At 39.6% G+C, this 21,320-nt stretch overlaps 1 protein-coding gene across 21 annotated transcripts in view; it reads left to right on the plus strand.

Annotated features, from left to right (window-relative positions):
• Nucleotides 1-21,320, plus strand: part of Dlg2 (discs, large homolog 2 (Drosophila)) — a 1,924,417-nt gene that overhangs the window by 1,725,086 nt on the left and 178,011 nt on the right. Inside the window, exon 1 of one of the 21 annotated variants that reach the window (XM_013511789.1) lies at nt 3,440-3,655. The exons of 19 other annotated variants lie outside the window; for them this stretch is intronic. The gene's annotated coding sequence lies outside the window, so the exon portion shown is untranslated. Of the gene's footprint in view, nt 1-3,439; nt 3,656-14,101; nt 14,210-21,320 lie in introns of those variants that run through there. One more of the 21 variants, XM_013511787.1, reaches the window with a different exon arrangement.

Genomic DNA, 21,320 nt, shown 5'->3' on the forward strand with positions numbered 1-21,320 from the left:
CTAGTTAAGAGTGAATTGCGGAAATCCTTGTTGGAAACAGTAGTGGTATAAATTATAGAGTTAAAGGTAAAGAAAAGATCCAGGATGCATTTTGAACATATAATTGACAAGATTTGCTAGTAAATAAAGCAAAGGCTGTAAGGTAAGAAGAATCAAGAATGACTCTTAGGTTTTGGCCAAGGGCAACCGGATAAATGACCTTGCCATTTATTAGAAAGTTACACACTGGCAATAGAGCAGTCTTAAGGGTTTAATTGTAAGCATCCCATTATTAAACACTTGGGTGAAAGATGCTTAGATGTGGTATGCAGCTGGGTACAAAGGTCTGGAGGCAGCATGGTAGGTTTTATTGCCCAGCTAGCATTTGCACCTTGATACTACATGTTGTGGCCTTGTGACTGAGTGTAACCAGAGAGGTCTAATTACCTGAGGCACTGTCAGTTTGAAAGGTCAGGACGTGAAGAAAGACCCAGCAAGGAGGCTGAGAAGGAGGGAATAGGGATGTAAGAGGAAAACTCAGGCTTTCAGAAACACAGAAAAGAGTAACCAATTCCAGGAGGTGGTAATTTGCTCTGCCAAATGTTGGGAAGAGGTTGCATAAACAGGACTGTTACAGTGGCCAGGGTTTTTGTCAGTAGGGATGTCATTGTATTTGCCTTGATAAGAATGATTTCAGTGGGATTGCGGGGTGAAGTCCCTTAAGGAGACAATGGGATGTGAGGAGATAAAAATAGTGCAAAAAGTAAACACAAATGTATCATTGTATACTGCTTCCATGTCTTAGAATCAGTGGATGCAGTAGTTAATGGAACAGGCTCCGCAGTTCTGAACCTCAGTTATTCAGATTGTGCCATTAATGGCTAGGCACCTAAGCCTTCTAGTTAGAATCTTCATGTATAAAGTGGAAATAGTAATACAGCCCATTTCAAAGATCTGTTGTGGACAACCATCGTTAATTTCCTACAACTTTGTGTGTAACTCTGTTTTGTTTGTATTATTCTTATGCTATTTTGTAAATGGATATCTGTCTGTTTATATGTTTTCCTTTCATTTTAAAAAAGAAATTTAAAAAGAAGATCTGTAGTGGGGGTCAAATGAGAAATGTCAGTAAGGTTTAGCACATCACCTTGTTAAACGGTCAGTAAATATTAGCACTGTCATTAGTCCTGTGTAAGTAAAATATTGATATAGTTTCATAGTACTATGTAGCTCACCATGTCTGACAAGAGCTGGAGGCATGAGGTGGTGATTATGATTGCATATGTGTGAAGGGAAACACATACAATATAAAAGTAATCTCTATGTGAACAAATCAAGTGGGCTGCAGAGTTATTCTTAGAAACACAGAGCTAAGAAAATTTCTCCTGTATAAATCTGTGTATCCTACATAAGTCCATCACCCTTTCCCCCCAAGGGTCACCACTGATGACTCAAGAAGTGCCAGTTACATCCCGGGAAGATGGCCATTTCTTAGTGCACAAACATCTGAAAGGGAAGTCACAGGCGGCCAAATTCTAGGTTGTGCTGACATACGGAGGAGTTGGCAGTGGGACCTTTGAGACAGGAGGTGCCCGTCTCCCTCCCAACACACCTTCCCTTCATAGCTGGAAGCACATTATTCCCTGTGAAAATTCGTTATTTTTAATAGCCTTTGTGGAGGGTGCTTGCTTGGAAAGGGTGAAGGAAGCCAGGCTGATCTCATAGTGGATGGCACACGTCCTGCGACTAGTCAACCCAGGCTGCATTCATCTAACTACTCATGAAAGTGCAGTAGAAAAAAGCTAGTAAATGGAATAGGCAGCCAGGAGGACAGCCCCAGGGCCTTCTATTCTCAGGGAGAAAGTCCACGTATGGATGTTCTATGGGGTACACTATAACCTCTCTAAGTGCCTTTCTCTCTTCACAGCAGCCTACAGGCCTTGTTGTTAAAGTACCATTAACATTTTTAAAAGCAAGTTGAGGGAGAAGGTAAAGCAGAAATTGTCTTTCCCAAAGGAAGTATGGTCAGAAAAATAGCCACCAATGTGTGGGCATATACTCTAAATCTGGCACTACATTTTTCTGATACATTTGACTAACTTTTTTGAAGTAGGTATTAATATACCCATCTTATAGATTAAAAAATTTAGAATCAATTACTGGACAGGATAGAGTTTAAAAACAATTCTATTTAGTTTCTTTTTTTTTTTTTTTGGTACTGGGACTTGAACTCAGGACTTTGAGCTCGCCAGGCAGGCACTGTGCCACTGAGCTATATCCCAAGCCCCACCTGTTTCATTTCAAACTCTGTGTCCTTTCCATTATTTCTACTAAATGCCATAGTAAATAAATATGCTCTCATTGTTCATCTGACTTGAGCAGTGTAATGTAAGCACTGTCTGAAATAGGACAATATGTTTAAGAGCATGGACTTTGAACAGAGTCTGCCTTGGGCTGATTCCAGCTGCACTCTTAACTCTGAGATGGATTAGTTAACCTCTCGAAATCTCAGGTTTGCTTTGGTGTCATTTGGTTTGGTTTTGTCTACAGTATAATTTTTGTAATGGAACCCTCTTCATAGGTATGTTTGAAAGATTACCTGAGATGATACGTGCTAAGCTCTTTGAACACTGCCTGGCACATAAAAAGTGCTTAGTAGATGTGAGCTATTATTATCCAAATTATGTTTTCACGTTGCTATTCAATGAGCCAACAGAGATTACACTGACCCTTCCAGAGAGGGCACAGAAAGCTCAGGCACTACCCACCCATGGTACTTTCTCGTTTTCTCATGTCAGCCTGTTTTCAAGACTTCCGTGCCCTGGAAGGTACATGGTAGGTAGATAGGAAGACTGTCTGATATCAGAAGACCTGGGTTTAGGTTCAAGCTCAAATCAGACTGAGCATTTGTGTGACGCAGTCAAGTCACTGTACCTTTCTTACCGTGAGCTCCTTGTTGGCACAGTGAGCAGGCTGAACTCCTGATCCCTCGGCTGCTTGTGTCCTCCAAGTGCAGCGAACCCCCAACAAGTCGCTTTTCTCTGAGTGCCTATGTTCATCTGTACTGTAGCACTCCTGACACCTTTTTAGCCACTGAGAGACACTGACAGCATTTGATACGCTGTGATATGTTCTGCAACTATGGGGGCTGGTGCTTATGGGACTATTATAAGAATTAACCCTAAGTAATGCATTTTGCTCTGAGTGCATTGATACATTTTGCTTTGCTTTACATTTTGCCGTCTTTGCCTACTCTCCACAGGGTTGGGTGGATCCACCTTAACAAGGTATGGGGGAACACAAGTGGAGGCTGAAGGGATAGTACTGATGGTGGGAAAGCATCTTATTGGTTAATACTGGTACATCCCAAATACCAATTACTGGCATTGCTTCTAGGGCTGATATATTTATCAGAGTGAGTTATGAAGAAATATATGTATCCAGCAAGTGAGGATGCTGCATGGTCACCCCCTGTGATGTAAAATATGAGAGTCTAGGAGGGGCTGTTTTATAATTCATCAGGTTCCGCTAGTGAGTTCTGTTGGAGTCTTAGTTATAAAGGCAAGAGTGGACCAGACAGCTGAACGGGAGAACCTGGCATCAGGGAGAGGGAGAAGCTGCCTTTGGTGCCTCCTGCCTCCTCCCTGCTTTGTTCCAATAATTTCGTGCTCGCTCGGTAAGTTCTCTGGCTTTGCAGCTAATCGTTGTTGTTGAATAAGCTTGGCAAACATATCCATAGTTCGGATTACGCACTCGCTGTCAGAAGTGTGTGTGTCAGTGTTTGGGCTTCTGACAAATTCCCCAATTTCTCTTTCATTGCAAAATAGCTTAAAAGATGAAACAAAACCCGACAAATCAATTATTCACCTTGATCCTTGGAAGGCTGCATTCTTTGGTGGCTGAAGTTTCTCAGGTTTCATTCTGCTAGTCTCATTCGCTGGGTGAGCTTTGAAAAGAGCAAGTCTCTTTGTCACAAAATTGTTTTTCTTAGCTGCCAAAGCGAGGTACGTACAGGGTGGTTTATCCATCCCCACCCCACCCCCCACAACTAACTCTCCCCGGCGATCGGTAAATCTTAAAACGGACCGTTTGCCTGGTAACCAGCTCCAACCGAGCTGGACCTGTGCAACGCAAGATTCAAATTGCAATCTTTTGTGTGAACAGAACCGTGGGGCTGTGAATAATAGGCATTGTGGAGATTATTGTAAAACTCAGTATAGTCGTAGTCCTGCATTTTGCTAGGGTGGGATCAGAGTCTGAGGAGATTTGCATTTGGTGTGCCTGTTGATGATGTGGGGGAGAAAGAGAAAGAAAAGACAGGATCGTTATGAAAAGCACTGTTCGGCGCACTGCAGGACAGACAGATGCAGATGGCATGACTAGTATTTGAGTAACTTGTGGTTGTTTTCTCTTGTTTCCTATTCCCATTAAGTTACCTGAGGCTGCATTTGGCTTCTCGGGGTCTGTTCTAGGTCCTTGCTCCAGGTCTGGCTCCACACAGCATGGGTGCTAACTCCGGGTCAGCTACCTGTAGGAAATCATTTCTTTATCAGGAGGGGGAAAAAAAGCAAAAGTTGCACCTTTCTATACTCTTTTCTGCTGTGTTGTTGCGCCTGTGTTCAAATCTCAGGGGAATCAACAGCTTGACGTACTTTTTTTTTTCTTTTCTTTTTTGGCAGTAGCAGATTTAACTGTAGTGTCATATGGCGTATTATATGTAGAAAGGAATAGCGAGGACATTTTTCCAAATGTTTCAAGTGTGTCTGCCTTGTTGACATTTGCTTTATTCATCTGGCAAGGAGCTACTGTCTTTTGAACCCATAATGGTCTGTCCAAAGTGTTTATCTTGTACGCTGGTGCACTTTCTCTCGAGATGTAGGATCTAGATCTGACAAGAACATACTGTTTATCCTCAAGAAAGACAATCTATTTTAGCACATCTTTGACAAATGTGTGCTTTTTTTTTTTCCACCTGGGACTTCGTTTCTTAGCTTGTTCTTTGCTTTTTCTTAATAAATATTTTGATCATTGTTATCATCACACTTCCAATAGTTATTTCTCCTTTCCTGGTATACTCTCTCGTTGCGCCAAAAACTTGGCACATTTAGAATAAGGAATATTTCTTTTTCCAGGAACACATTTCTCGCCCATACTTTTTCTTCTATAAATAGCTTTTCCATATTTTCCATTTCTCTGCATAAGTTCTGCTTAAAGAGCAGAGGAGTGATGTATTGGCACTTGGGGGTGTGTAACCCGAGACTTGGTTTCTGATCTACAAGCGGGTGCCCCGAGAAGGGTCTGTAAAATGTCTTCTATTCATCTCAAATCCTCTGGGCTATGGCAGGAATAATTAAGGTAGGAAATTCAGCAAATACATTGCACGTATAAATGAACATCTGTGTGTGATGGTCCCACCAGCCCGTGACATTTTATAAAGCTCCGAACACACAGCTGAAGGTTCCTAAAAGTGTTAGTCGATCTTAATGCCAAGAACAATATAAAGTACCTTGAAGAGGTATTTGTATTGAGGTTTATTGTACTACATTTTTTAAAATCGCATGCCAGAGCCAGAGTTTCTTTTGCAGCAGTTTCTGAGTTTTGAGGCAGTATAGTTTTCGTGGAGAAATAAATCAGTGTACCAATTTCTGTAAACCGAGTTCCTTCTCATTTAGTGGAGGTTTTTCTATCTCCACCCACCAGGCCTGAGTTCCTTTTATAGCAACAGAAGAAAATTTAGCACATTGTTCCCAATTAAATATACAACAAGACAGATATAAACTGTGACAAGAACCTTCTGAGAGGGTACATGTAGACAGAACTGTGTGTCTCCGAAGAGGTTAAAAGCAAAAGAGGCAAACGTTAATTTTTGCCTTCATGACACATATAATTTCCTTTGGCAAGTTGGGGAGGCTGCCAAAGGGGAGCAGTTTAAAGGAGCTCTGCCAGTGTGCACACAGAAAGAACAACAGTGGTGTGTCCTGCACCCTGTGATCCACATGCTGCTCCACAATGGCACTGGAGAAACTTCTAGTCCGAAGTCTTCCAAAGAGTCTCTTTATCTGTGAAATAGGGGAGGGGAAAGTTAGGAGGATTAAACCAAATAGATGATGTGTATAAATCACCTGGTACACTATATGACACAGAAGAGCACCCAGTCAAAGGTAGTCATTATTGTTATAAATTGTACTTTGTAGAACATAACATGTTAACTCATTCTAGTGGATGTTAATTTTGAAAGAAATATGCCTGGTAAACAAGAAGGTTGTAAAAAAATTTTTTCTGGTAACCAAGCTATACTCTCTTTTTGCTTTTATTTTGGTAACTTAGTAAAAATAGTTATTATATTTCAGTTCACTTTTGACTAATTCCTGGAATGGTATCCAAAGTCCTTATGTAATTATCCAAAGAATAAATTTTACTTTAAACAGAAAGCATAGAAATAAAGAGATGCCAAATAATATATCACGTCTTTCTAAATTATCTACCGATCAACAATGAAGTCAAGCTCCAGCCCTGACACTGCATAAAAATACCTGATTATGATAAGAAATGTTATTACTGATGTCCCAGGCACTGTCCACATTTTCTCATTTAGTAATCATCGCAATCCTACCTGGAAGCTTCTTTTACTTCCTGTAATCAAATGAGAAAACAACATAGAACCAAATTCATTTAAATATTATTAAGTTCATCGATTAAATGAGCATAGGGCAGTGCTAGGATTCAAACCCACACCTTTCTGATTCCAGAATCTACACTGTAGCCACTATGGGGAAGTTATCCAATAGAATTTTGGAATTTAAGTAACATTAAAAAGAAAAGGACAAAAAAAAAAAAAAGAACATTGGTGATTTCCTTTGTTGTTATTTTTGGTCTATACCAAGAAAAATCACACTTTCCTGAGCCATGTCTCCTATTCTCCCCAAAGTGTAACATTTGGTTTAAAAAAAAAAAAAAAAAAACTGTAAAATTTTAAAAGGTAAAAAATTGTGGGGCATAGTGGTACATACCTGTAATCCCAGCTACTTGGTAGGCTGAGGAAAAAGGATTATAAATTCAAGGGAAGCCTGAGCAATTTAGTAAGACCTTGTCTCAAAAAAAAAAAAAAAACCTATGGTTATAGCTCCTTGGGTTCAATTCCCAGTATAGGGGAGAATCATGAATTTATCAAATTCAAGGGCAGATTCAAAAGTTAGCTTGAATCAGTACCTCCCTTTGGCCTAGGCAAACTTACTCTGAACTACTGAGTTTAGAAGAACCTGTAGAGAAAGAGGATGGGCCCATTGGGATTTGGCTCTCCCTTTTAGAGCACATGCAGGTTAAATTGGACCCCATAATTTTTTATTTAAATATTTCTGAACCCATGTCTTAGAGTTGTGAGGGGAAACCCAGAGGCTGCTGTTTCCATGAGGATAGGAAGTGAGGTTAGTACACGGGACGGGTCGATCACAGCTTGGACTGGTGAGCTCTGATGTGCACACATCTGCATGAAAGGCCTCTTTGTGCTGCAGAAAAGAACTGCAGAAGAGAAGACTAGATAGATCAGAACATAAGGGAAGGCTTCCATTTGTGTTCTTGTCCTGGGTCCCAAAAATATTAGAGACAGCCCTTCCTTGAGTTACGGAATATTTATATATATTTCAGAGTAGTAGGGCTAAAATTCTAATGAGTTAGTTTTATGGGCCTTTTGCTTGTTTTTGCTTTAGCTTTTTTTCAACTAAACCAAAAGAAATCATGAACAAGAAAGTAATCTAAAAGCTATGAAGCCTTTGGACTGGAAACTTTTAAATGCCATTTTCAAACTGCGAGCATCTTGATCTACCAAGGATAGACACTGACTTTCCTTTCTGTTCAGAGGGATGGACTTTCTGTGGAAGGAACTTCTAGAGTCAACTGGACTATAAAACCTGGCTCTATGTCTTTTATGGCATTTGAAAATAGAGTTGCTCAAAGGGACCACTGCTAATTTCAGGTGTCTTTCCCTATCTCTAGTTTTAAGGTGTGGTTGTAACCTTCAGGGTAAGGAAGCAATAGAAGGCTTCCTAAAGGATCTAAATGGAACCCTGCCTTATGAGCTGGTTAAAAAGCAGAAGTAGAAACAATGGCTCTGTGTGGCCTTATTCCTTTGTGCAAGACCCTAGGTTCAATCCCCAGCACCGCAAAGAAAAAGAAAAAAGTATAAATACAATGATTGTAATCATACAATTCAAATGAATGATTTTTGCTTTTGTTTTGATTTTGTTTCTGTTGCTCTTATTTTCACAGAGCACTTTTCTAGGTAGAAAGGCAAAATGCATCTTGGGAAGTATTCCCAGGTACCAAACCTTGCAAGTGTGCTTTCCTTACCTATAACACAAGCATAGTAGTTCCCACGTTTTCAAGCTGTTGGAACCACGAAACTGTGATAACTTGGCTCCCAGTACTAGCTGTTCTCTAACTCACGTGAAAGCATGTGGCACAGTGAATTCTTAGCACATAGTGTGCATACATTAAATGTTCACTCAGTCTGAAACTACAGCAGTGACAGTGACAGTCCTGTGGAGACTAAGATGTATGCCGTGTTCACTTTGCTCAGAAGAGATGATAATAGGTGTGGTGCCGGGAGATTAAGAAAACAAACAAAAGCAAGACAAAACAAAGCTCCTCATTTAGCCTCTGTGTTGAAAACACTTGAATCATAGCATTCCTGTTTATTTTTACTTTTTGTTTTCTGTGCCATTTAAACTTTTGTAATGAGAACACTTTATTTGAATAATTAGGAGGAGAACGGAGAAAAAACACTTTGAAAATTAAATCAGGGTAGAAGAAAGGGACAAGAGAGATTACAGTTGCAAATGTGGTTCTTGCACTCTCATCTTGAGGCAGGTAAGGTTGCTTTCTGCTGCAAGTAATGGAAGCCGTGACTCTATCTGACTTGATCAGTACGAATATACTGATGACTGTAACCTAAAGATATAGTAGCAAAACCTCAAAAAGTGTATCACAATGTTGTCAGGAAATCCTGGGGTTTTTTTGGTTTGTTTTTGTTTTTTTTTTTTTTTTGGTCTTACTGTGCCTACATTCTTAGTGTTAAATCTAGTGTTATATTAACTGTCCTCATGGTCCTAGACATGTTTTAATGACTTAAGAAACTTGCTTTCTTGGTCAAGTCCAGTCAGGAAGAGACCCTGGCCGTGGCCCCTAGAGTCACTTTGAAGGGGCTGGCTTATATCTGAACATAAGGCCAAACTGCTGGCCCCATTCTGAAACCTAAACTGGATAAAGACACCGCCCTAGGATCTTACAAGTCTATACATGAAATCTAGCAGCTGTTCCTGTTAGGACAGGATGAGGACAATGATGACACATGCTGGCAAACCATCCAACAGCCTTCTATGGTTTGTGAAATGTATAACACGTTTATACAAAAACCCACTAGAATTAGTATAATAGTGTAAGGAAGGCCAGGCATAAGAGGATGCATATCTTTAAATTAACTTGCAGGGTGAGTAGGAAATAAGACAGAGAATGGCTTGGAGGCAGAGAAAAGAAACCTCTCTGCATTCACAAAAGCTAACCAAGTAACTGTTCAACTCTTTGTCTATCTTTACATTGGCATCACGAGAGTCACCATCCAGAAGCCATCTGCCCAGTATGATAATGAACAGAAAACTTAAAGTACCGATCTCACCAAAACCTGCTATTGAATGATAGCCACTGGATTTTAGACCAAACCACTGTCAAATGCTCTCATTTTTCACAATGTAAATACAGGTTGGGTTCAATTCAATGTGAACCTTAACATTTTATGTCCCTGGGGTTCAGGATTATAGTATTTTAGAGCTGCACCATATCATCATTTTCTTCTTTGTCTACTTTTTTGCCTCTGATGAAACCTCCTCAAAGAATTTTAATGACTCACTCAGTGCCTTAATTTTATTTGGATTTTGATGTCGTGAAATGTGATTTTTTAAAAATGTTATACTACAAATATTATAATACTGTACAAACACAATATAACACTTTTTAAAAATGTTATAATACTTTATTCATTTATAAATAATGAACAAAGTAAAAGATAATAAAAAATGGGAGCACTTTTGAGAAGATGTGTTCACCAGCTGCACAGTGTATATTATGTTAGGAATAGACACAGTAAATTGTTTTTTAACCAAATATCAATATTCCAAAGAAAAATTAGCCTTAGCCTTGGCTTCCTGGAATTAATTCAGATTTTAGCAATACTCACCTTTTGTTTCCATTGAGCAAATAATATACTTTCTTGATAAGATTGCATTGAGTGGGAACAGTTTTCCACTAAAGCTCCAAATTTAATTAGCTACACTTTGGAATTGCTTTTCCAATTTTACAGCAGAGACGAGGAAGTGGTAAGACCATTATTTACTTTCTATAGGAAGTGTGTTCATACTGTTCATGATTTCCTGGCTTCTAAATGCAGTGACAGAACATTCTCTCTCCTCCCTCTCTCCCTCTCTCTTTTTCTCTCTTTTTTTTAACTCATGAATCTTGTCTCAGTGCTGTCAATCCACCTGCCTGATGTGTATAGACAAGTATTCATTTATTTACTTAGCTCCTTTCCAAAGAATACTAAATAATAGAAATAGACCTCACCATTTGCTTCTGGTACAGCAAATCTGCTCAGAAAACCTGCACGGAGGCACAAGGAAAAGGTCCCAGTCCAGCTGTCAGTGAGCATGGTTCAAAAACCATGCTGGAGTTGGAGAAAGATGCAACAAAACATTGCAGAAATACTGTAGAAATATTCCTCCCAGGATGCTGGCTTCTTCCTCTTCCAGTTAGTTTATCAATATAGTGAAAGAAGTAACTAAAACTAGTAGAAAGGTGATAATGCTCATTTAAATCACTTATGTCAGGCAAGCTTTTCAAAATGGAATTATCCTAAGGTATGGCTTTGTTTCCTGATAGTACAAACCAGATAAAATCTTCTTTGTCTTGTTTTAAGATTCCTTATATGAGAGATAGGCAGGCAGAGAAACTATTTCTTGGCTGAATTTATTACTTCATTGATTTTTGGTGGTGGTGGTTTGTTTGTTTGTTTGTGAGACAGGGTTTTAATGTGCAGTTAAGGCTGACTTGAACTCACTTTGTAGCCCAGGACAGCTCAAACTCACAGTGATCCTTCTGCCTCAGCCTCCCAAGTACTGCAATCTCAGGCATGAGCCACCACGCCCAGCCACTTTATTGATTTTTGCAAATAGAGGATTCCAAGAAATAGCAAAGAAACCCCTATTGATGACATTCCAGCTGAATACCAGTGTTCCTGGCTCCCAAAATAGTGAAATGCTTAACATTCTCATTGGTAAACAGCTTCTAACTTACACCAAATGCCTCCCCCAGATGCTTCAGACTGTCCCCCTCCGTTTCTTTTCTAGGACGGGCACACACTTCCATGACTGAGCAACCAAAATATTAATGGATGCCTGCTACTGCTGGCTGTTGAATATGTTTCCATCACTTTTGCATAAAACCTGACTAATTTTTTTAAGAACTCACAGGTATACTTGGAGAAATTAACATTCAGTCATGAAAATAATGTGTACTTATGTGTTAAGACGTGATCCATACCCATGTTTATAGCAGCACAACTCATAATAGCTAAATCTGGAAGCAGCCTATCTGTCCAATAGATAAATGGATGAGTAAAATGTGGTATTTATACACAGTGGAGTACTACTCTGCCCATAATGAAAGATAAATTTGAGTCATTCGTAGGAAAATGGATGAACCTTGAAACTATATAAGTAAAATAAATCAGATTCATAAGCTTAAATATCACATGGTTTCTTTTATATGAGGAACACAAATTATAAATAAAGAACAAAGGAAAAGATAATAAGAAGTAGGGAGATAGATTTTCTCAAATAGGAAAGGGATCAAGAGATGGAAGGATGGGGGGAGGGGAGAAGGGGAATGGGGATGAAAAATGAGATTAAGATGTGTTATTATGTACATGCACCATCTCTGCACAAAGAATGGAAACATTATGTCCTGCAAACATGTACTGATAAAACAGATAGGTAAGGAAAAGGGAAAAAGATAACCAAGAAAGCCCTGTATAATTTCTTTTAAAAAAAGAAAGAATGATAAGGAAATATTTAAGATTGTCTGGAGGTTAGCCAGGGATTCGGATAGGACAAGAGTAAAAAAGAATGGTAGAATGTATACTTCTTCATTCATTCTTTAACAAAAAATAATACAATTTCCCATTTGTTTACTGCCAGTGTGTGCAAAGCATTTTACACAAGTTACTTTATATGCTTCTAACAGTAGCACTAGGAGGGCAAAGGAGAAAATAAGGGCTGGGCACGGCCACCATGTGCAGGAAAGCCCATGTGTTCACCACTGTTTCTCAGATATACAAGGTACCCTGTTGGGTACCAGAATGGTTAGTATGAAGATAGATTTTCCTGCTGGTATTGACCAATAGCAAATTCAAAGAAACATTTACAGTCCTTCCTATTAATTGAATGAAAAGTGCCAGTGGATCCTCCATAGTCAAGAACATCATTTAGAAATAAAAATGAATGATACATTTTTATATCTTGCACTTCTCTTGTCTCAATAGCAATACAAATGTGACATTAAATACATAAACTCATTATAGTTTGATTATTTAACCCAATATTGGTCTTCTCGTGAACTTTGAGTGCAGAGGATGCTGTAAAAAGAAAACTGCCTAGTCTCATTTTCCATGTTTAAATGGAAACTGAAAGCAAGATTATTTATTAATGATTCTACAGCAAATGAACTTTTTCTAGCTCTCCTCCCCTACTCTTTCCTTATGCAGCAATGAACACGTGCTTGTCATGACTAAAACGTGTATGGGAAATGGATGTTCATAGGCCAGAGTATAAGAATTACCTCATTCCTACTGAAATGTCCCACAGTTTATTGATAGCTGGAATATGATTTCATTCATTTTTGTATCCCAGCATCTTGCCTGTTGCCTCAGCAAAATATACACTCTAAAAAATCTGGTTGACAAGACATCAATGATACATCCTTCACGGAGGCTTGATTGAGGGGTTGGGGAGTGATTTCTGGAGCCAAGCTGGAAGATTGTGTGTGGCAGTTGAGTAGATGTGTCAAGAAGGACATTGGAAAAGGGCACTGGAGGGAGGTAGTGTAGACAGACCGATGCTTCTGCAATGAGAATGCTGAGTTTGCATGTTTCAGGAAAGCTCCACGCTTTGCACTCTGCTCCCAGAACTAGTTTTCTCTACTGTCTGACGCTAGTACTTTTTCCACTCTGGTGTTGCTCTTGGTGGATGCAGCACCCCATGCTGTGCCAAAATCTCTCAGAGGTTAAGAGCTGTTGCTCTGCTTCTCTATCAGTGAACCATTGGGGCTGGAAACTTTCCTGTAAGTTGGAAATAGACATTAAAACAAGAAGTTTACTAAGGATGTATTACATCTGACAAGACCAGTGTTCAAAATGCACATTGTATCTCCAATGTCACTGAAGGTACATTGTGTGTGGCCTTTAGTAGAAGCTTACAAAGTAATAAATTGAGGGAATAATTGAATGACATTTCATGGCTTTTGCTTGGCAAGAAATTCATTTGCAGATTTGATCCTCTGACTCAGAGGTCACTTGCATTTAAAAATACTTGGATTGGTAGTACCATTTTCCTTAATACCCAGGTCGCACCCATTTCAGTTTCCCTTGAGAAACCAATTTTCAAGGACATTGCAACTCTTAGGCAGAGACAAGAGTGCCTACTTCTCAAATGGTGACACTAAGACACGGAAAACTAGTAATTGGTGCCCACTGTAATGTAGAAGAACATCATATTTGGAAACAAAAAGATCTGGTTCTCATCCTGACTCCTGTCATTTACTAGAACTGAAATCATGGACAGTTTTTTCTGTGACCTCAGTTTTCACATTTGTATAATGGCACCCATGGTTTGAATATAATTTAAATGTGTTCTTCATGTGTTAGAAGTTTGCTCCCAGAAAGGTCTGTTCAGAGGTAGTAGGACCTTTAAGAGGTGGGGCCAGGAGGGAAGTTATTAGGTCACAGGGGCGTGCCCTGGGAGGGGAATAATGTAGTTGTCCTGAGGGTCCTGGTCTCTCCCTCTGGCTTCCAGTACTGTGATGTGGTCTCTGTCTCAATGGCACTTGTTTCTGCTGAGATGCCATCTGCTGTGAGGCCTTCACTACAGACAATCTGATGCCCATTGTATGTCCCTGAACCTCTAGAATGGTGAGCTAAATAAACTTCTCTTCTTTATAAACTTGTCTAGCCACAGGTATTTCATTATAATAAATAAATGGACCGGTAGGATGGTAGTGATAGCTCTCTTACAGAGCTTTGTATGAGGATATTGTAGACAGAAGGCAACTAGCACAGCACTGGGCCCATGACATGAATTCACTAAATGAAATCATTAATGCTGAGTAAGGGTGTGTTGATACCTACACTGCCATCCTATGGGCTGGTTCATGTTTGCCAACAAGGTTGTCCCAGTCCTCAGTAAGGCAGCATTGCGTGGAGAAATACATGAAAGCGTGTTTTCCATACTCATAATTATACTACCTGGAAGGGTTATATAATTGTAACTGCCTGCATATTATAACTTTCGTAGTCTTCATATTGTCTGCTCCCTTTGGCTGGTGGTTGGGGTGTGGAAATAACTGGTACAGAGTGGGTAGAATGGAATCATTACATCTCGCCTTTAGGATCAGAACCAAAATTAGACTCAGTAGAAGAATCCGACTGGGTACCTTCTGCGAGCTGGAGGTAGTAGTTGAAGCTACAGGAATGAATGAGGTCATGGATAGTTTGGGATTAAATGAGAGAAAACTGAACCACACTTGACCTCAGAAAACTCAGTGTGATTACTACTTTTAGGTTAGTTCTTGGCACACAGCAGATGCACAAAAATATTTGTTGAAATCATAAATATCAGGTTGCAGAGTGCATCCTCCTTCCTTAAAAAACCCATGCCCCTTACTTCTCTGATGATCTAGAGTGATCTTTGCAAAGCTACCTGAAGTCTGTGTCCTTCTTAAAGATACCAGATCTCTCAGTGTCCTCTTCTAAAATCCCATCAAGTCAGCACTACTGCTTAGCACCTCACTGAGTCCCGGCAGGTGCTATGCGTTTTCTCTTCTCCCCTATGTACCTTAAACTGTAGCCAGGCTTCAATGGCAGACAATATTTTTGGCATGTCTGAAAATTCCTGTGTCCGGTAATGTGCATGACTACAGCAAGCTCTCAATAAGTAAGAGATTTAATGCTTGATTAATCAACTGGTTTAAATGACTGTCAGAGAAAGAGGAAATATGTGGAATTGAAAACGACATGTGTGCAAATAAGAAACAACTGGTGCTCATCCTGGAGGAGGAAAGATTTAAGAGACAGAAAGTGGGTGCCTAGCTCCTGGTAAAGGCAGAACTTGGGTGTGAAGATCATGCGTGGAGGAGGCTGATGAAATGGAATCTAGGAAAAAGTGGGTTTTTCATTTCTCAGTGACACATGCACTGCATTTTTCCCTTGTGTTGTAGTTGTTTTTTTTTTTAATTGGTACCTGTTTGTGGCACGTGATGATTACATTTATCATGGGGAGTCGGTACATGTACAGAACACATCTTCATTCTTTACCTCCTTCCCCTCTCATCCTTTCCTGCTCCCTGCAACTCCTGTCCCCCTGCCCCTTTGCAAAAGCTCTATTTCTTTTTCCCTTCAATTCTCATTCTTCATCCTTTCCCCCTACTCCCTTCCTCCATCTCTTGATCCCCATCTGCAGAAGATCTTCCTAGCATGACTGTGTCAGGTGCTGCATTTGGCAATGGGGCTGCAGCAGTGCCCGAGGCGTGGTGCTTGGTCATGGACTTGACGCTGTGCCGCAGCGCGGTTGTGACCCGACAGAAGCACTGCAGCAAGGAAAACAGTCACCCACAGCTTAGCGCCATGGCCTCCAGTAGAGTACAAACAGGAAGTACACCTTTTAACGTTTAGATTATCTCTCCGGTGTTCTATCACTCACAAGGATACCCTGAACTGAGTCAAAAAAATGTCCAGGTATTGTGATAAGGAGTTAAACAAGTTTAAAGAGAGATCAGAGAGAACTTTTGGGACTATAGAGCTTACCATTTGCTTTTATCTTTTCAAATGTAATTTTGTTTGTTGTTCAAACTATAACAAAAAAAATTCAACTCATTGCCTTAGATGAAAGACCCAACATGCCTTTTGTCTACCATTACACAACTCTGCCTAAAAGAAAGTGAATGATCTCTCCTGCCCTTCAGGAGGTCCTTGGAGTTGTGTTTTTTGTTGTTGTTTTAGGGACTGAGCATGTTACCAAAGGAGCTTGAGGCTAGAGTTCTCTGACAGCTGTAGAATTTTAGGAGCCAAAAAGACATGGAAGTGACGTGTGGAATTGCACCAGTGTTTAAAGATGATCTTTCCAGTCTCCTTCCCAACTCGATCTGCTTCTCCCTCCATGATTTTACAAATGTTTCTCTCACGTTCTCTGTTTCACACCTTCACTAGCACTATTTTTTAGATTAGCCCCTTCTACTGCTAGATAGATATTATCATTCAAAAGCTTTCTTCTAGAGCCCTTAAACCCTTTTCTTTTAGTTCCTCCCAGTGAGACCTATTTCTGCCCTTTGCTGTTATATAAATTTATAATCTCTCATCTCCTTAAAAGGCTTTCCTATATTTGAATAACATATTTATACTTGTTCTTATCCTCTGAAGCTAATCATCCTTGGCTTCTTAAACTCATCTTGATCTGCTAAAGATTAGAGAGTTTTGTTCCTCCACTGGGTACCTTTATAAATAGTTTCATTATCATTATTTAATACAGTTACCTCTATACTGAACACAAGACACCACTGCGAGCTAAAAGAATGATACTGAAGCAGAGGCCTATGACTTGCCCAAAGGGACACTGTTGTTAAATGGAAGGCGCAAAGCCAGTGCTTCAGCCTTCTACACTCCCTATCATTCCGTCTGTGGGCGGAACACAATACTCTCATTCCAGCTTTGTTCACCTGTAATTACCAATAACCTTCCGAATCTATACATACAGTGGGACTGGCAGAGCACTTGGGTTCTATGGTCAGCCTTTTGTATTTCCTTGGTGCATCTGCTTTAGATAATAAAAGTCTCGTGTGTTTACGGGCATAAGTCAAGACAATGAAATAGAGAAAAATGTGGGTAAAGGAAATTTTAAGAAAAAATACTTAAAATAGCTTTTTGTCTTTTGTCTACAAAGAAGTTTGAATAACCTTTTCTCAGGGCATTCAGTGAGTTTTTGAGGGCATTTTTCATTCATTTGCCCTTTGAAATAGAATTATTGCCATTTAAAGGTGATATGCAAACTCTGTCCTACCTACACTTATTACTGAGCATATGACATTCAGACTGCGCATTGCTGGAGGATGGAAGACGTGGAGCTGGCTTGATGTTAATACATTTTCTGATTCTTTTGTAAGCAATTCTGTTTTCATTTCTGTCAGACCTGAGGTTTGGATTGCACTTTAGTTTTCCAGTCCCTGGCATGTATCACAAAAGCTATTTCCACGTGATCTTCACATATTCTTATTACCTGAATATAATAGTCTCAGCATGACATTTGGTTCAAAAATGCAACTTACTTGTGCAAAACTGTTAGAGTACATGCTGGGGAGATTAGTTATATTCCCTCTTGAGATAACTAACTTCCTTCTGGTTGGCCCAGAATCTGCTACTAGGCATGTACACAAATCAAAGGAAGCTAGAAAGCCTGGTACCTGCCTGCCAGGATCTCCACAACCTCCTGAGGAAATACAGAGGGGAAAAAAAAGAATGATAGAGCTCAAGCTGAATTTCATGGAAGAAAGTATTTCTGCCGGGGACTAGAGATCTGGTGCTAAATGAATGCTGGTTCTTGAACTTTGGAAGTTTATTGTCTAACAGAAAGGCATGCACTACATTTCATTTTTAAAAAATGGATACTTGTGGTTGTGGGTGTTAAGGCACACGGGAGAAGGTGGTAGTAGGAAGAAAGGTCAGTGCTGGGCCAGGTTCTAACCATATAGAAATAAAAATAATAACCACTATTGACAACTCCTTATGTGGAGGTTCCGTGCTGGAGGTTCCATGCTGGAGGTTCCATGTGGAGGTTCCCAGTATGAACACCGGGAATTATATCTGTACCCTAGAAGGAAATAAGTCCCTTTGGGCTTGAGCTACATGCACATATTCATGAAAGTTTACAACATAAAGAAAGTTATTGTGTTGTCATAGATAGAGACATCTCATTTTTAAAAACCAGCCAATTCCATCTGGTCTGTTAAATAGGTTCTCTATGGGATGTCATGCATGCTTTTATGAATTCATCTCATTGGATTATTCCTGGATGGTAGCTAAGAACTCTGAAGGGCATATAAATTCCTTTCTACTGTTCACACATATATCCCTAAAAGTTTACTTGAGAAACGATTTGGAGATATAAGTAAGTTATTATTTCCAGTAACAGTGTACTACCATGGAATGATTTAATTAGCATCTTAAAACAATAAAAATTAGGCTTTTTTTGGCTTCTGTTGATCTTGGCTACTTTAACATAGTTTGGATCATCAACAAGAACACTGACTAAATCACTTGGCAAGGCCACCTCTAGTCTTTTGATTTCAGAGTTCCCAACATGTAACTTCCACTGATGCAAAATACAGACTTGTAAAGGACCAAAAGGACATTTACCAGACCATAAAGAGGACACTTACAAGGAGGTTCATCGAATATAAAATGTAGAATCAGATGACCATAATTTATTATAATTTTTTTTAAATGAGAAAAATGTTTTTCTTTATAGGTACCTTATTGCTATGACAACTACACAGGTTGGAAATAATTCTATCATATACTAATTAGAAACATGGTCTCCAAATATGGCATTTCATGAATATTAAATGAAAATGTGTGAATCATCTGGTTTCAATTAGGCTCCTGCACTTGTGGCTTTCAGTTGTGAGCAAATGCTGTTTTGCATATAGAACACAAATCCAGATTTGTTTCTTAGGAATTAGATAAAAGTAAGAATAATCAAAGAGAACTGAATGCTTCCATCTTTTGAAACTCACTGGACAATAGCCCAAAGTATGGCACTTGGCATGCTAAGTACCTTGAACGAGAGATTGGGAAGCCTCAGAAGCAGTCTCTCTGACCTTCTCCTCCCTCTTGTTCTCTCACCCCTCATTTTCCTCTGAAGTGAGTCATAGAAACCATAATTTCTCTCCAAGGTGCATCACAGGAACTACAACCTCTCTCTCCCAAAGCAAGTCATAACATCTAGAAAGGTCACTTTTCCTCTTCTTCATTGAAGACCCTCATTCCAGAAGGAACACTCCAGAGGCCAAGAAGAATCTGAAAGATAGGCTGGCTGCGTTCACCCCTTCAGACTATTCCCCATAGATCATATGCTTTTCCCCAATCACATTCTCTTCATCAAACCCAACCATGAAAACGGTGTTCTTTGAGTCTTCATTCCTGCAGGTCCCCATGCCACATAAAACTTAGGTCAAGGACATGTGTTATACTTTTCTCCTGTAAACATGTCATTCATGGTGTCATGGTCAAGTGAATGTCTTACACTTTTCTCGTGTTAACATGTCTTTGGTGGTAAGAGTCACCCATAACTTTCATGATGGATGAAGAAAGGTGTTGCATTTTTGGGTCTGTACAGATTACACACCCCCATGCACAGCTGAGAAATTTGTATCTGTTCATCTTTTTGTCTTTCTATTCATAGCAAACCCCTCCTGTGAGCCAATGAGAGGAAAAAGAAAAATTTCTGTCCTTACTAATGAGCTCCCTCTGGTGATGGAACCCACATAAGTCAGACAATTATACTGGAATTAGATAAGCGGAGTTACAGAAAGATGCTCAGAGTATTTGAGATCTGGCAAGGTGAACCCAGCTGGTGGGGAGGAAGGGAATAGAAATGTCTTCCTAGAAGATAATCCATTGTTCCATAAATGATGCTTATATGTTTATTTCTTTTCTCATTTATAGACCTTAGTTTCCATCTTTTGTATTATTGAGAATACTTTTATCCATGAATATTAGTGTATATTTTTCAAAGGTTGTTTTTTATTTTTTATTTTTTTTTATTTTTTTGTTTTGGGTTTTTCTCTGGTACTGGGAACCGAACTCATGACCTTGCGCTTGCCAGGCAGGAGCTTTTGCCGCTGAGCTAAATCCCCAGCCCCTCAAAGGTTGTTTTTTAAAAATAGCTATAATTACCATTATCATATCTAAAATATTGCCATTAACATCATCAAATATATATTTGGTGTTCAAATCACAGATTGTCTCATGAACATCATGAATTATTTTGTTTTTAATAGTTTGTTTGAACTGGGGTACAGCGAGCTTTATTGCCTATGATTAGTTGATTTGTCTTTTAAAATGTCTCCCCTGTGTCTCTTTTCTTTTTGCCATCTATTTTTTGAAGAAGGCTGAGTTTTAAAGGATGACAGGGGTAGATGGTAGGAGAATAGGGAATGAAATCCTCCAAGCTCAACTCTGCTCAGATATGTAATGGCTGTGTACCTTAAATTATTTCATTTCCAGGAGCCTGAAGTCTACAACTGCAAGGAAGAGACATAACTGTCCACTGAATGGATTATTCATTCAAGCAATGGTTTAACAGATATTTATTGCATGTTAAATCAATTAGGAAAACAGTACCTTTTGTATTTTAACTAGTAAGGAATGTCATTTAGGGTAGTAATATGCCTAGAAATAGTTGGAAGTTTTGGAGAGGTGATAGACAAAAGTAAGTACAGCTACTCCCAAATTTGCAAAGTATGGGAAGCCTGAGCCAGAGCAGCTTGAAGCCCTGAAGCCAGTGAGCAACAGGAGGCCATGGAGTGTGAGGAGACTGAAGAGCCTGTAGCAGTGGGAAGAGCTGCAAAGTCTATGAGAGTCTGCCACTGCCTTTCCACATCCCAAGCCTCATGTAATTAATGCTGGTTGAGAGCACCCAAACTGCAACTCTGTTGGCAAGAGATTCTGAGAATGTAGCTCTCAGGCTTGCTGCCCCTGTGATCCAGTGGGAAACAGGAAGGTGGAAGGATTAAGGAATGGCACCAAGAACCCATAGACAGCAGTCAGAACAAGCACCTCTTGCATGCCAAGAACTGTTCTGGGGGGACAGGGCAAAATAGAAGAGACAAAGTATTCTTCTTGTGTGGCTCACACTAAATTGTAGAGGATTAAATTAGTTACTGCATGAACACATTTAATGGAGCCAAGCACAGAGCATGTTCCTCACAGATAATCATTCCCTACGTTTAACTTCGTTACTGGCCCAAGAGAA

This window comes from Chinchilla lanigera, unplaced genomic scaffold, assembly GCF_000276665.1.
Source record: "Chinchilla lanigera isolate Chin_1 unplaced genomic scaffold, ChiLan1.0 scaffold00013, whole genome shotgun sequence".
NCBI classification, from domain to species: domain Eukaryota; kingdom Metazoa; phylum Chordata; class Mammalia; order Rodentia; family Chinchillidae; genus Chinchilla; species Chinchilla lanigera.